This window comes from Lissotriton helveticus, chromosome 11, assembly GCF_964261635.1.
Source record: "Lissotriton helveticus chromosome 11, aLisHel1.1, whole genome shotgun sequence".
Classification (NCBI taxonomy): Eukaryota; Metazoa; Chordata; class Amphibia; order Caudata; family Salamandridae; genus Lissotriton; species Lissotriton helveticus.
In genome coordinates this window covers 745,651,646-745,666,203 of record NC_136072.1, presented here as the reverse complement: position 1 = coordinate 745,666,203, position 14,558 = coordinate 745,651,646, and positions in this window count along the sequence as shown.

Below are 14,558 nucleotides of genomic sequence, written 5' to 3'. Positions count from 1 at the left end.
AACTCTCATAGACTTCCAAAAAGGTTTGCAACATTTCTCATAACGATTATAGCATTCAACTTCTACATTAATTAAAGCATGTTAATACTCTTATTCTATTATTCAGTAAACACATCTATAAATCATGGCCCATTAATGCAATGACCAAAACATTATTTCAATCTATGTCGTGAAAAGAAACACCTTCCCTTCTAGCTCTGGCCCTGAGGCCTACCACATTCTGCGTTTAACCACATGCCATCTTACATTTTAATAGCTACACGACATGGATTCAGGAATAATCACATCTAATAAAATCATATAGTGTCACACATTTCTGTATTAGTTCCACTTCTACTTAAATCTCTACATTAGCTATACATTCAGAATATAATTGCAGATACTACTAGCACTCATGGCATTTCTCCTCATGATTTGTGCTTACTACAGGTAAGTGTGATGCACTCATACATTTAGGTCAGTTTGCGCTCTCTCACAACCAAGTGCCAATGCAGGCATCCTTGCACCATAGTGCAAGTGTGCGTGTGTTATGAGCAGGATAGCTTTTGTGCAGGAAGGAACACCTTCCTGTGCAAAAACAACCCTAAGAGGTGTTTTCCACTTTCTATGTGTGATGTAAAATGCATCACGCATAGAAGGAGGAAGTCATAAAGATATTTGTCCTCGTTATACTTCCTGTGGAAAGTGTAGCATTTTCAATAGCTATAGTAAATCTGGGAATGCACCAAAATCCATGGGTGGATACTTGGGAATGGCCATGCTCCACCCACGAAATGCCTCAGATGCAGTGTAATGAGAATCAATTGACACATGTTACCTGATGCCTGATCTGTCATTATGAGCTGATGCCAGAAGTTCCATCTTTCAAACATGGACTGCAATGTTTGCTGTGTCTAGAGGCACCCCATCAGAACCCTATGCTGCAACTGGAAAAAGTCGGACTCCCAATGTGTCCTCATTGAGACTACACTCAAGGGGTTAATCATTTCGACCCATTTGTGGTGGCTCCTGTAAATGGCAGTGACTATAGGGTCTTGATATACAGCGTATTTGTAAACCCAGGGCGGAGTCTATGGAGATGGCATGTAAAATCTCTTATATTAGGATCCTCCTTTCCTCTTCGCTGAGTATGTGTGAGGAATACGTTATGTTTTCTGTGCCTTCTTTGGAATATGACTCTTTGTTGATAAAGGTGGATGTGTGCCTGACACCATGGTTATTGGGTTGTTCAAATGCCGTTCTCTGACATATTAAACCCTCTTCACACTCCATTGTCTGAGGGGACTAGCTGTAACTTGCCAGCTAGGCAGTCTACTCCACAAACTCTGTTAAGTAACTCTAAAATGACCGCTCAGACAAATGAGGAAACTAGATTTAAAGAGTTGCTTTTTTCATTAGTCATGCTCATGGAAAAAAATATATATATAGATCCAGCACAACCAGATTCCCTACACAGCCAGAGGAGAACACCCATAATTTGTTCATCTGTTGTTGACATTGTGCAAGAACCTTGATCAGAGTCAGATCTTCAACCGCCTTCCCTAAATTATGGAAAAATACTGGTCTCTCTGAGCTCTTTATTCAAGGAGTTACAAATGCCGATAAATGTGTGGACCTATTGCTGCTTCATGGACAGCCAGGGGTAAATGCTCACCTCTGCTAGGGTGTACCAAAAATCTTACTTTGGTATTGCTGTAACTTCTGCCTGGCTGAAGTCTGACGGCGTGAAAGATCCCAATCAGAAGGACCAGGAGGTGGATATGAGGAAGCAACCTAAAACGACTTGCAGCCCATCAACAGCACCTGCACCAAAGATGGTAGTGAGCCCCTCAGAAATAAGGCAAATGTAGTGAGGAGCTCCCTGGAGTTTTGGGGCATCCATACTGTGAACCTTCAAACCAGTGACCAAGTATCCCCTATAAAGCTTGACTTTTTGGGTAATGAGACAGAACATTTCAAGGTCACATGTGATCTATGAAGTTATAACTCAGACCCAAACAAAATAACATTTTCCGGTGTGTGCTTTTTCTTAAGAGGTAAAGATACTTTCACATACACACAATTATATTCTACACACATTTTATAAATATTTACAGGATTTCAGGTGGATTTACAAAATGAACACCCCAAAGGGTGCAAATCATGTTGCCATATAAAAGTGAGCAGTTAACACTCTAAATTCAGTCCATACACATTACCTATGAGATACAAGGGGAGTGATTATGAATGTTGTCGGTGCATGATCAGATGGCATGCCCCCGCTGTGCTCTCGCACTGCCAACAGTCACCACTGCCCACCTGCCAGATTGCAAGAAATGTTGTCGACTTGCGGGCTGGTGGCATGGCGATCTTGTGGTGGTGCTATTTAAAGATCATTGTGAGCCTTAAACAGTTACACCACACGACCGTAGGCACACGTTCCTGCATTGGAAGGTATGGACCATGTTGTGCATTTCTTCCTGTGCAGGAACAGGGGGTGGATAACTACAGGGGGGCACAACAGATCCCCCCCTGCATGCACCCCCGTGCAAAAAGGGGCAAGAGGGGGCCCTCTATGCCCCCCCCTTCTTTCCTGCCCACCAGCAGTTACACAGAGGAAAATCCTCCATGATACCGCTGGCGGTAAGGCAAGTCATAATTTGCTTGGCGGTGCCTCAGGGAACCACCAAGGATATTGCAGCCCTCAGACCACCACTGGACCATCAGGAAATGCAGTTCCCTTTTGGTTGCTCTGGTACAATGGCAGTCCAACTGCCAAAGTCCTAAGAGGATGTTGGACCACAAGACTCATAATCAGGACCAAAGTGACTATTTGTGCATGAACAGACCTATCTCTAAAGTTGGAAACTCATATATATGTATAAAGCAAACGAGGGAAGCTATTAACTAATGAACATCCAGGTATATTGGGTTTATCATGGATATTCACAATCACAATGTCAGATTGTAATCACAGGAAACTATTAGCTTTACCACAACACATACAATGGGGCTCATCTGTGGGCTGACAGACTCGCGGGGGAGCAGCGGTGGTCTTAGGACCAGGGCGGTCAGGCTGCCCTGGGGCCACCACAACTGCTAAGTATCAGAGATCCCTGGCGGTGTTGTGGCAGTCTTAAGACCACAAAATATGCTTGGCAGGGCTGCTGCAGCCCTGGAAAGCATATTACAAGTTTCCTCCCCACCACACTTTCATGGCGGTGCAACCACCATGAAAAATGTGGCAGTGAGGAAAAAAGAGGGGCCCTACTGGGCCCCCTTGTGCCTATGCACCTCTAGTTCCAGTCGAGCATGGACTTGACACTCCATGCCCTGCAGGAACTGCCTGTGACACTCCAATGTCAGTGCCTTTTTCAAAGGCACCACAGTGGGATCGCCAAAGAATCACCTGCGATATTAAAAATAAGCAGTACTCTGGGGGGCACTCTTTCATGGCTTTGGGGTCTCAGAGTAGGTCGGAAGCGTGTCAGCCCCACTCTGAGACAGCCAAAGTATTAATAAGGCCCAATGTTAACTTTCCACCTTAAATATGTCATATCTATTGGCTTTCACATAGCTTTTTCCAGATGAAAATAATTTCTTAGGTTTTTTAAATGAGCCTTTATTTTACACCAGGTTGCCTAAATGCAAACGCTACAGCACAAGTTAGGTGTACAGGTCCGGGCCCTTGACAAATGATGACCTTGGTGAATGCCTTGATGAATGAGCTCTTTTGTTACAAGACACCTCAATAGTCCTTTTCAATTGGCCATACCTCTCAGGTCCCGGTAGTGGCCTAATGAGGGCCACATTTCTTCCCACTAAGCGAAGTGTCCTTATGGAGACCTATATGGGCTGAAGGTGGTTCCCTCAAATTGCCCATCCCTGGGTAATATGGGCCTGTATCATGCCCCTGCACAGTGCATCATCACCCTATGTAGAGATACCGGTTCTAGATGGGGAAATCATATGGAAGCGGATAGGGTGGGCATTGGAGGATTCTGGGGGGTGGGGGAAAGTCACATTGGGAATGGATATTTAGGGGCAGCAAAATGATCCTCAATCATGACACGTGAACAAAATCAAATATGTCCTACATCATCAGGTACCTATTCAGAGCCCATCAACGGATTGTTAAAGGGTTCTCAGATTGCATCAAAGAGTGCCATCTGATAATCAACTATGGATGGGTATAACTCGTGTAATGCCATGTAGTGTAATCACGTGGAATCACCCACAACTTCCCTGAGACTATGCTGAATTACTTGAGAAGAGAAATTCTGCATTTATCTCTATTTGTTTAGCACACAATTGCCCCCTTATTTCCAAAATTGTTGCTAGGATGCACTGTGCACTAAGAAATAGCACAAAATGCAAAACAACAAGAACAGCAGCACTTGCTAAATATGCTCCTGCGGTAGGATTTTTTCTGCAAATTAATCTTAATCATGCAAGTAAGCATTATCACATTATTATCAGTAATTCTAAGTCAAAGAGTATTGCAGCATTACCGAAATTGACTTCGGTTACCCCGACATAATACAAATCTTGCCAAGGGCTATCATTAACCGGGATGATGAACCATTTGCATTTTGCTACCCTATCAGGCTAAATCATCCATTGCGAAACGGTGGGGAAGGTCAGTTTCCTCCGATGGAGCAACATGCACACGTTAGTCACATGCCATCATTTGAAGTGTTTATTAAGTACTGCACAGTCCTCTATGTCATGAAGGATAGCAATTTGAATGGAGGAAGTAATCTGAAGACTAACGCAATTCCCAACACAGACCATATTGGAGACCAGTACGAAGTTAAAGCAGTACAGCTCCATAAGATGTATGATATGTCACAGTTTCCCATGCCACAGCACCAACAGATTTTGGAGGGAAAAAAGCCTGCCCCTGAAGTCTGAAGGGAGCCCAGTACCAGCTAAGGAGTGGCTTGAAGCAGGCAACCTTTAGTTTGGACTCACAGACTATTGTGTCATTGGTGTTAAGGAGGCCTGCCCAGGTTTCAGAGCTCACAGTGTAAGTGGGGTTTTCAATACACTCTGGAGATATCTCTTAAGGGGGTAGAGAACATTTGTCTATCAGCATTTTGTGCAGGCCAGATATTACTCGCCTTTAGCCACCCCATTTCTCTAAGTAGTGCTAAATAGGAGAAAACTGAATATTGCTAATGGCCCCTCCCATGAGGCTCAGTAGGCAGTGGCTCAGTTGATGGTACGCCCATTGTTAAGATTGGTGTAAGTGGAACTCGAGCTGGAGCTTTTGGAAAGTTTTGAAAGCGTTATCCATGAACGACTAGTCTACATTGGTAAGGCCATGCTTGCGCCATACCTGCTGTGAGATTGGGGAGTGCCGTGTCTGAATGCCATTGTTATGACAAAGAGGAATGACAGGGTGCAGCCATGGGTGATGTTCCATAGTGTGCATGTTTCCTTAGTGTCTGTGAGGCTCTGAGCAGAAGGCTATCAGTCAGAGGAGAGAGGGCAGGATCTCTACATAGATTTAAAGGGGCTTATTTACAAGCCTCTTGCGCTGCTGGTGCATCACTTTTTCACATATTAAAAATGATGCACCAGCGGCGCAAGAGGCTTATAAATAAGCCCCATAGAGTCCTATCACTCAGGAGGAATTATCCTTCAATGCCAATCCAGGTGGAGGGATCCTTGGAGGTAGGAAGCCAGTGGAATCATTGTGAGAGATGATGTGCTGTGAAGAAGAAGGTCATGAGGGGCAACTTCCCACCCCCTGATTGAGTATTCACATAACGTTTATCCATCTTCAGTTGTGGATTATTGGCATCCCATATGAAAGTTTTCATGACAGTGTCAATTTAACCTATCAGTGTTTTGGGGATGAATATGGGAAGCATCCCAAGGGTATAGTTGGATCCAGGCACGATAATAATTTTTACAGCCTGGTCTCCTCCCTAACGCCACAGCTGAAATTGGGGCCCACATTTCAAAATTTACTTGAGTTTGGTTAAAAGGGGCAGCAATTTATCCACCATGTTCTAAAGACATGTATTAAGAAAAATCTCTAGGTATGTCATTCCCTTCGGGACACACATCAGAAGGGAAAGGCCTCCATGCAGTCACAGGTGGTTGAGCGAGACATAAGCATTTCCTCACACTTGTTCAAATTCACTTGATAGACAGAAAACTGGGAGAAGTGTCTAAGAAGCCTATAAGAGCATGTAAGGAAGCAGTGAAGTTGGTTAGGGTCATGAGAATTTCTTTAGTGTATAGAAGCACCTTCACTGTCGTAGAATTGACATAGATCCCAGTAACGCAGTTGGAGATTCGAATGGCCATCACCAGGGCTTTCGGAACTCAGAGAAATAGGAGCAGAGATAGAGAACAGCCTTGCCTCTTGCCCCACTGAATGGGGAAGCTGCAGGTGTTTGATACAGCCTTCGGACCGTACTAAAAACTGTTTTACCAGGCTGACTCGATCAAGGATGCTGAAAAGGTAGGTCCATTTGACCTGATTTGACCAGGGAGACAGCCATCACTTCCTAGTCCACATCTCTGTAGGCCCTCACTAGGTACAACATCCTCATCTAGTTCCTGGACGACGCCTCAGGGACAAATCTGACCTTAGAGGGGTTGATCAAGGATTTTATAACTTTGCCTAACCAAGTCACCAGAATTTTTGCTACAATTCTGATGTCCCACATTCAGGGCCTGTAGCTGCCACAATCCAGGGGGACTTTGCCCTATTTCGGTAATAAGGTAATGATAGCTTTATTGGAGAGATACCCATTGTAATGAGACTTCTGTGCCTTCCAGGCAACCTCACAGGGCAGGAATGTAATCTGAGACCTGCAAGCATTAAAGAATTCACCTGGAAATCCATTCTCCTAGGGGAATTACAGGTCAGGAAATTTGCAATGACCTCGTCTGTCTCCTCCACCAAGATATCACCCTCCAGTAATTTTCGTCCCTCCTTTGATAGGAGGGGCAAGGAACATATCTTCCTTTGGGTGAAGAATGACATTTGATGTCCCATGCAAGGATTTAAAGAAGGATGCAAATGTCTCTGTGGTCTCCTCTGGGTGCATCCAAAGGCATCCTTGTGCATTGCATACGGCCAAGAGAAACAATTGCGCTTGCCATTATTGTAGTTGTAGAGCTAACATCCTACGTGCCTTTTCTCCTCTCTCATATTGACCCCAATCCAACTTTTGCTGGGCCCTTTCAGCACTATCAGTGTGGTAAATATGACTAGATCATTTTTCTGGTCCTAATTGTAGCTGTAAATTGAGAGTGGGGATGGCATGGTATCGTACTCTCAGAGCCCTAACAGTATCACCCAAGAGCATTCTCTCGACTTTGGAGTTTTGCCTTTTGAATGCCATGTTTCTCATCAGGAGGCCTTTGTTTCCCTTTGCCCATAGTATTTACATGGAGGAAACTTACTGTGAGCTTTCTGCCCATCAGTCCACTGAGGTTTATGAGGAAGCAATGTATTAATACATATGCCTAATCTGCATTTCTTTGCTATGTTATTAGAGTGGGGTGGATGAAGTCTTGAGGATTGACTCATCAGCCATGAACATCTATCCCACCAGACCTCTCTTTCATGTATCTGTCTCACCAGGGGAAAGGTGGGATTCCTGTAGGTTGACAATGTGCACGCATTTGTCATAAATGTAGGTCAGATTTATTTGCTGCTTAATGTAGCTATTTAAGTCCTTAACGTTTAAGGTGATAACATTAGGGGCCCTGGGGAACATAGCATGTGGCACTCTGGACTAAGGATGTCTGAGCAAGATGAGGCCAACAATGACTCTCAGGGAGGGAGGTTCAGGAAGGGTCGCACTCAGTCCATTGCCTAGCTAGAAGTCTAGCAGTAAGTTGGGTTGACCCACTGGACAAGTGAATACAAGGGGCAATAGAAGGCAAGGGGAAAGAAGATCTCAGGGCCCCTCAGGCTGAGAGGATCCAGAAAAGTAACAAGTAACTACTTTCAATTGCTCAAGGGTAACCCATTCTGTCACGGTCCTCCACCTGCCAATTCAGAGAGTGCCGCCTGGAGCATCCATGCACCATTTATGTATTTGTCTCTGGGTGAAACGATTTGCTTGGGCTGGATACTGGGTGCACAGAGGCCCTGTAAGTGAGATGAAATAATGGGGGCTATGTGAGGGCGAATCCGTGAATCAGTGCAGGTGCCAGAGCAGGGCTAACATCTTTCCTCAGTGGTCAGCCAGTCAAATTGCCTCAGACAGATTACCAGGTACTCTCAGCCTAGCTCAGTTCAATTGACACCAGGCCTGGGAGGAAATATAATTCCACTTGCACAGTTTGGGGAATTTGGGCATTCTGCACCATGCGTGTAACACAGAGGTCCCACTAAATTCAGCCACCTGGCACCTAGCAGAAGTACTTTTCCATTGGTGCACATGAGCCTTGTTTGTGGCATGCGCTGATGAGTGTATAGGGATTTGCGGACTTTTACTGAGTACAAACAAGATTTGATTACCACTAGAGCAGTTACTTCCCACCACGCTGCCTTCTTGTGACATTTTCATAATGAACAGGAGTGGCTGCGGCAGAATCTTGGGCAGATTCTAAATCTACTCAACATGATGTTTTTGAGTTAATATTCGACTCTCAGCTGACATTTTAGTGCAAGAAGGATTTTTTAAATTTTACTTCTCATTTTCAACAAGAAGTTTCCCAGAGACTCCAATTTCCTGTTTCTGTCCAGCAGTCTCCTCACAGTGCGTTGTCTAGTTCGTGGTCATATTTTATTTAGATTTGGAGCTGGAAGAATAACTCTATTTGTTGCATTGGATTGAAGGACTTTGTTCAATAGGTTTTGTATAAGGGTGTTGTTTGTCTGATAAAAGGCATGCACCAGTATTTATTTTAACTTTTATTTTACTTTTGAATTTTATTGTGGTGTGTGGTCTTAAGTTTCAGTAGGGACCTCATTATTTTTTTGCATTTATTTTTGTATGTTTTTTAAGATAAAAAAAGTTGTGCAGTTCAGTACATTTTCTCCATGTTTGTTAAATTTGCAATAATCATTTATTACACTATGAAACTTAGTCTGCCGATGGGCCATCCAGCCAGTAGGCATCGTATTAGTCATGGGCATGAAACAACTATTTTTGTGGTATATGTTGTTTTAAAATATCATTTAGGGAAGGGATAGCATTGGATTACATTTACAATGCGCTTTGTCGTAGTTGACATTTTTCTTTCTGGAAGAATTGAATTGGTGGGGTAATATTTGATGCCTTAGGAGGATATGTATTGTTGAAAGGTTTTGATAGCTCACTTTATTTTAATTTCTGGCATTTCTGACTTAATGGTAGTGTGTTCATCAGTGTTGTGGTCATGCCTCCTTGCTTGCAATTGCTGTTTGTCCATGTGGCAGGTGGCCTTTTTGTGTAGGCAACCAGTGTTCTTTTGCCAGGATTGCATGTGTTCTTGATTGGGGGAAGGCCCCTTGCTTGCTGTTGTTGTTTGACCTTGTGGCTGGTGAACAGTTTGTGTAGCCAGCAGTGTGCTTTTGCCATTGGAGATTCACATTCCTGGCCCCTAAACTGTGGAACTCCTTTCCCTTCTCTCTCAAAATCTCCAACTCTCTCACCCTTTTCCGTAAATCCCTAAAAACATGGCTTTTCCCTCAATCCGGCTAAAACCCTTTTGGTCCCTCAGTACTCAACCAGCGCCAGGAAACCCTTGGTGTCAGCGCGCTTTACAAGCTCCCCTTACAATTACAATACAATACAATTGGCCTGCATGTGTTCTTTGTTGTGGTCAAACCTCTGTGCTTGCTGTTGTTGCTTGACTATGTGCCATTTTGTGTAGCCAGTCTGTATGCTTTTTCCATAGACCTGCATGTATTCTTTGTTGGGGCCATGCTTCCTTGCTTTCTGTTGTTGTTTGAACATGTGGCCGTGACCATTTTGTGTAGCTAGCCAGTATGCTTTTGCTATAGCCCTGCATATGTTCTTTGCTGGGGCCATGCCTACTTGCTTGTTATTCTTGGTTGACCATGTGGCCAGTGGCCATTTTGTGCAGACTACCACTGTGTAAATCCCTTTTTTCCAGTTTTCAAAGCCATTTGCTAGGGCGATTGATAGGAGAGGGATGTGCTTTTCTGTTTTTGTTCATTTTGTTGCTTTTCCCTGATATCCGTTTAATATGCTTGAGGATAATTGAAGTATATATATATATGAACAGTGTTTAATATTATACAGATTTTTTTTAGATTTCTACCCTGCACTCCTTGCCTACCAATGGGTTTCTCATAGTGCCCTAGTATACCAGTTAATTTTTTAAGCAATGTCATTACTCGTTTTCCTTTTTCCCTTAACCCCTTGCATGCTGATGACGGCCCCATCCATCATGCACTACGGCGCTCGTGTGCTGATGATGGCTGGGGGCCATCATAAACCCGCCCACTCGTGATTTTTCCGCACAGGCGCAGAATCGCGGCAGCATGCAAGGGGTTAAACCGGTGGGCTCCCTGACTGCTATATGCTCCCAGCCGCACACCAGCATTAATTTTTTAAGTATTATTCCATTTTCCCCTGGACCCTCTGCCTGCATTAGGAGAACACACCCCTACATTCATTGTTATTCCATTTCCCCTGGACTCCTTTGCCTGCCATTGGTGCGCTGCACACCAACATTAATTTGTTAAGGATTATTCAATTTTCATCTGCACCTCCTTAACTGCCACAGGTGTCTCCCTTTGATGCACATAAAGTAAATAGTTATTCCTGTATGTTGCTATTCTGATTGGACATTACATGTTCTGGTGGTGTGGTTTGACTTGGAATATATACACTATTGTTGTTAATTATTTAGGATAATAAGTAACCACACTAAATTATATTGTCTCTACTATGAATAATTCAAACTGCAAAAATGCTACAATTTATAAATAGTTTTTCTTGCTTGTTTGCTCTTAGGTGCGCAAGAGACATCACCAACAGTGTTGCCAGACAGAAAGCCTGTACAAAGTGATACAACCATACCACGTGACACAAGTCCTCCAGTCTCTTCTGCTTGTGCAGCTATGTGCCACTGCCAACTGACAGCTTCAAGATGGCCCCAAAGAAAGGTGCTACCAAGAAAGTGGCCAGTGAGGTGGAGAAGAAGAAGCAGATTGCCACTACTGGCTTGCTGCCCTCCACTTATTTTAGGAAACACCATCTGCCTGCCATACTGCCCTACAGGCAGAAAGATAGGATCAGCACTTCCACAGCAATGCCAGCACCACTACAACCGAAGCCTAAGCCCTTGTTTCACAGTGAGGCAACCACTGCAATCATGACAATGAGCAGTAAGTCTGAACTGGATTTTTACTCAGCCGCAAACCCAATCATTGCAGTAGACTGAGCAAAGTGGACCTCAAGAGCAGCAGCCATCAATAGCAGATCTTCCCGAAATAGAGCAGAACAGGAGGTTGAGCTTCTTACTGAGCCAGACGTACCTGTTGTTGAACCATTGCTTCCATGTCTTCAGTAAAACAAAAAAGAAGGGTACTCCACCTTCTTCTCCAAGCCCTCCTGATGATCAGGACATGGATTGGACTACGGCTGAGTCCGAGACACGCTAGGAGAGACAAGGGAAAATGAAAGTTTTTTAACGTCCTACAATTATGAAACTGGATGAGGATGACGAGTCAGTCATTGTCATGAAAGCTTGGTCAGCGGACACTGACATTACTCCTCTTATTCAACCTGGTCTGAGGGATGTGGCACTGGTACATACCACCACCCCATTAACCCCTAACTTACATATTTGTAAAGCCCATGCTAAAACCTGCATGTAAATGTAAATGTACAGGAATTTATATAGCGCAAATCACCGAGCGGTTTCTAAGCGCTTGCTTAGGGAACCCGTCCTGGTATTCCCCTGTGAGATAACCCCGGCAGGGTATCCGCAAGGTGAAAGCCAGGCATCCCGCCACGAGGGGCCGTTGTGGAGATTAAGCAAGCTATTGCCCAGAGTCGCAGAGTGTGGACCCATGAATCGAGTAGGCACCGGAGCGAGAATTGTCGAGTCCATGGACATTTTAGGACTCAAGACCCCACTGAGCTGGGAATTGAACCCTGGTCCCGGGCTGACCTCTGCTTCCAGGTCTGCCTCCTTTAACCAGTGAGCCACACTTCTCCACTGCATCTACCACTACCTTAGTTTAAGTACGCACTGCAGAGAGGCAATCAATGACACATCCACCTACCTCCAGGTATTCATCAGGCATTGGTAGTGGAACACTAAAAATGTTCTCCTCTCCAGTTTAGGACTTCTTTACGAGTAGCAAACAGGAAGATAACATTAAAATGTGCTCCATTTGACAAATGAGTGTTCATCTGGGCAAGCCTGGTTCACACAATGATACTGGAGACCAAACAACCCATATGAAAAATGACATACAATCCATTGGGAGGCGCAATTTACAAAAAATGCTGCAGGTGGTGGTGGTGATGAGAGAGGGGAATCAACTACAATCATGGTGGGAGGTGGAGGTGATAAGGAAGAAGAGGGTAACAAGTTTACACAAAACAGCTCTGTCCCCAGCAATGCTCCAGTATTACCCACCTCAGCAACCACGAAATGGCACAAGAGTCAGATGGAGACACCACTGCCTACAGTAACTGCACCCAAGATGCACATTGGGTCTATCACCCACCGGTTCTCTCTGGAAGTCGCCTGGGTCAGTGGCACCACAAAAAGAAAATAATCCAAGCAACTAATACAGGCATGTTTAGGTAGGAGGGGTCCTACAAACACAACCACCCAATGGCACGTTTGAACAATGGGAAGCTGGCTAAAATGTTAGTGCTTTACCTCCTCCCTTTTCCTTTTGTGGAAGGCATGGGATATTTAGAATATGTGGCAACCATCTTCCCAAAATGGAAGGTTCTCAGCCAGACCAATTTTGCCAGATTTACTGTTCCAATGCTCCATCACGATGTGCTGCAAGCAGAGTGCTGTTCACACTAACCACCAGATGACAGACGTAGACCAGTTGTTAAGTCAATGGTTGCAGATATATCACAGCACACTGGATTTATTTTGTGGGGGTTAGGCAACAGCTATCTACAGGTCTCAGTGCTGATGAAACTTTTACAGTTTTTCAGTGGCATGCAACAGTAGCCATGCTCGCCATGGAAAAATCCCATACAGCTGCAAATTCCTTGGAAGATTTTTGAAAGCAAGGTGTTTGAATGGATGCCGCCCAGAGGCCTCAGAACTGGATTTTTGCCAAGGGTAATGGCAGCAAAATACTTAAGGCCATGGGGGATTGTGGGTATTTCAGGGTCCTGTATTTGGCACATTGCATCAACCTGATTGTGCAGAACTTTCTAAAAAAGAAGACATAGTCAACAACATACTGACAATCTGCAGAAGAATCTGCATGCATTTCAGCCATTCTTTTAAAGCCCATAGGCAGTTGAGAGTCATTCAACCTGCTAATAGAGTACCAGTTAAATCCCTCATGCTGAGGTGCTAACATGCTGGAAGTTGAACTAATACATGTTGCAATGTGTGTGCAGTATAAACCGATCAATGACTGTGTCATTTAAAGAGGAGGGGATGCAACACTGGAAAGCATGACCATGGAGATGGACAAATGGAGCCTAGTCAAATGCCTGACACAGATGCTACTTCCGTTTGAGGTTTTCACCTAGGTAGACATCAAGGAGGACAGTACAATGATCCAAGCTATCCCGTTGATGCATCCGCTACAGGACCCGTAAATAAAAGTGATGCAAAGGTACAGGTGTGGACGACAATGGAGAAGTGCATGGCTTGGATGAGAGCTTAATACTTCGCTTGGCTATTATTCCAAGGCTGCAAAGAGACATTGTGTCAACCAAAGAGAACATCCGTGGAACAATACTTGATCCACAGTACAAAAACATACTAGCCACTTTCATTCCTTTCCTGAAATGGATGTTTCAGTATACAAGATGTGGATTGTTGATCAAGCGAGAAACCTTGAAGAAGAACAGCTGGAAATTAAAGTCCTTAGCAGATTTTCTGGGGTGCAGCCTTCAATTTTCAGAGAGGGTGGTTATGTTTTTCAGAGCACCCAACATGAGCAACAAGTACCCCGGCAACTACAACTAAAAGAACAGAAGAATTGTGCCCAACCTCTGCATTGTTTAGGTTTCAAGTGGAAGTGCTTAAGTCAAGTGCAAAGGCAAATGAGGTGAAGCAAATGGCAGCACCAATGATCATTCAGAGGATGTTCCAGGCTGATTAAAAAGTGGTCTGTCCAAATAAAAACCCTTGGTCTATCAGCAGTGTAAAGTAAAAATAAAACACAAAAACCTATTTGAGGCATTAAGTACAAGAATAACTTTTACCTTTACTTTTTCTTGTTTTTAAGTTCAACAATAGGAATAAAAACTACCCTCTCCACCCATAACAGGCCTATTGCTCTACCCAAACAAATCACCCCTTTCTCAACGAATGTCCAAAAGAAATGTCTTGAAAAAACTAGTCCAAACTCCAAAGTCCTTGTCCCCTCCCAATTCCCACCCTCTCTACCCACAACAAAAGACCCTTCTACCAACACTAAAATAAAAAAG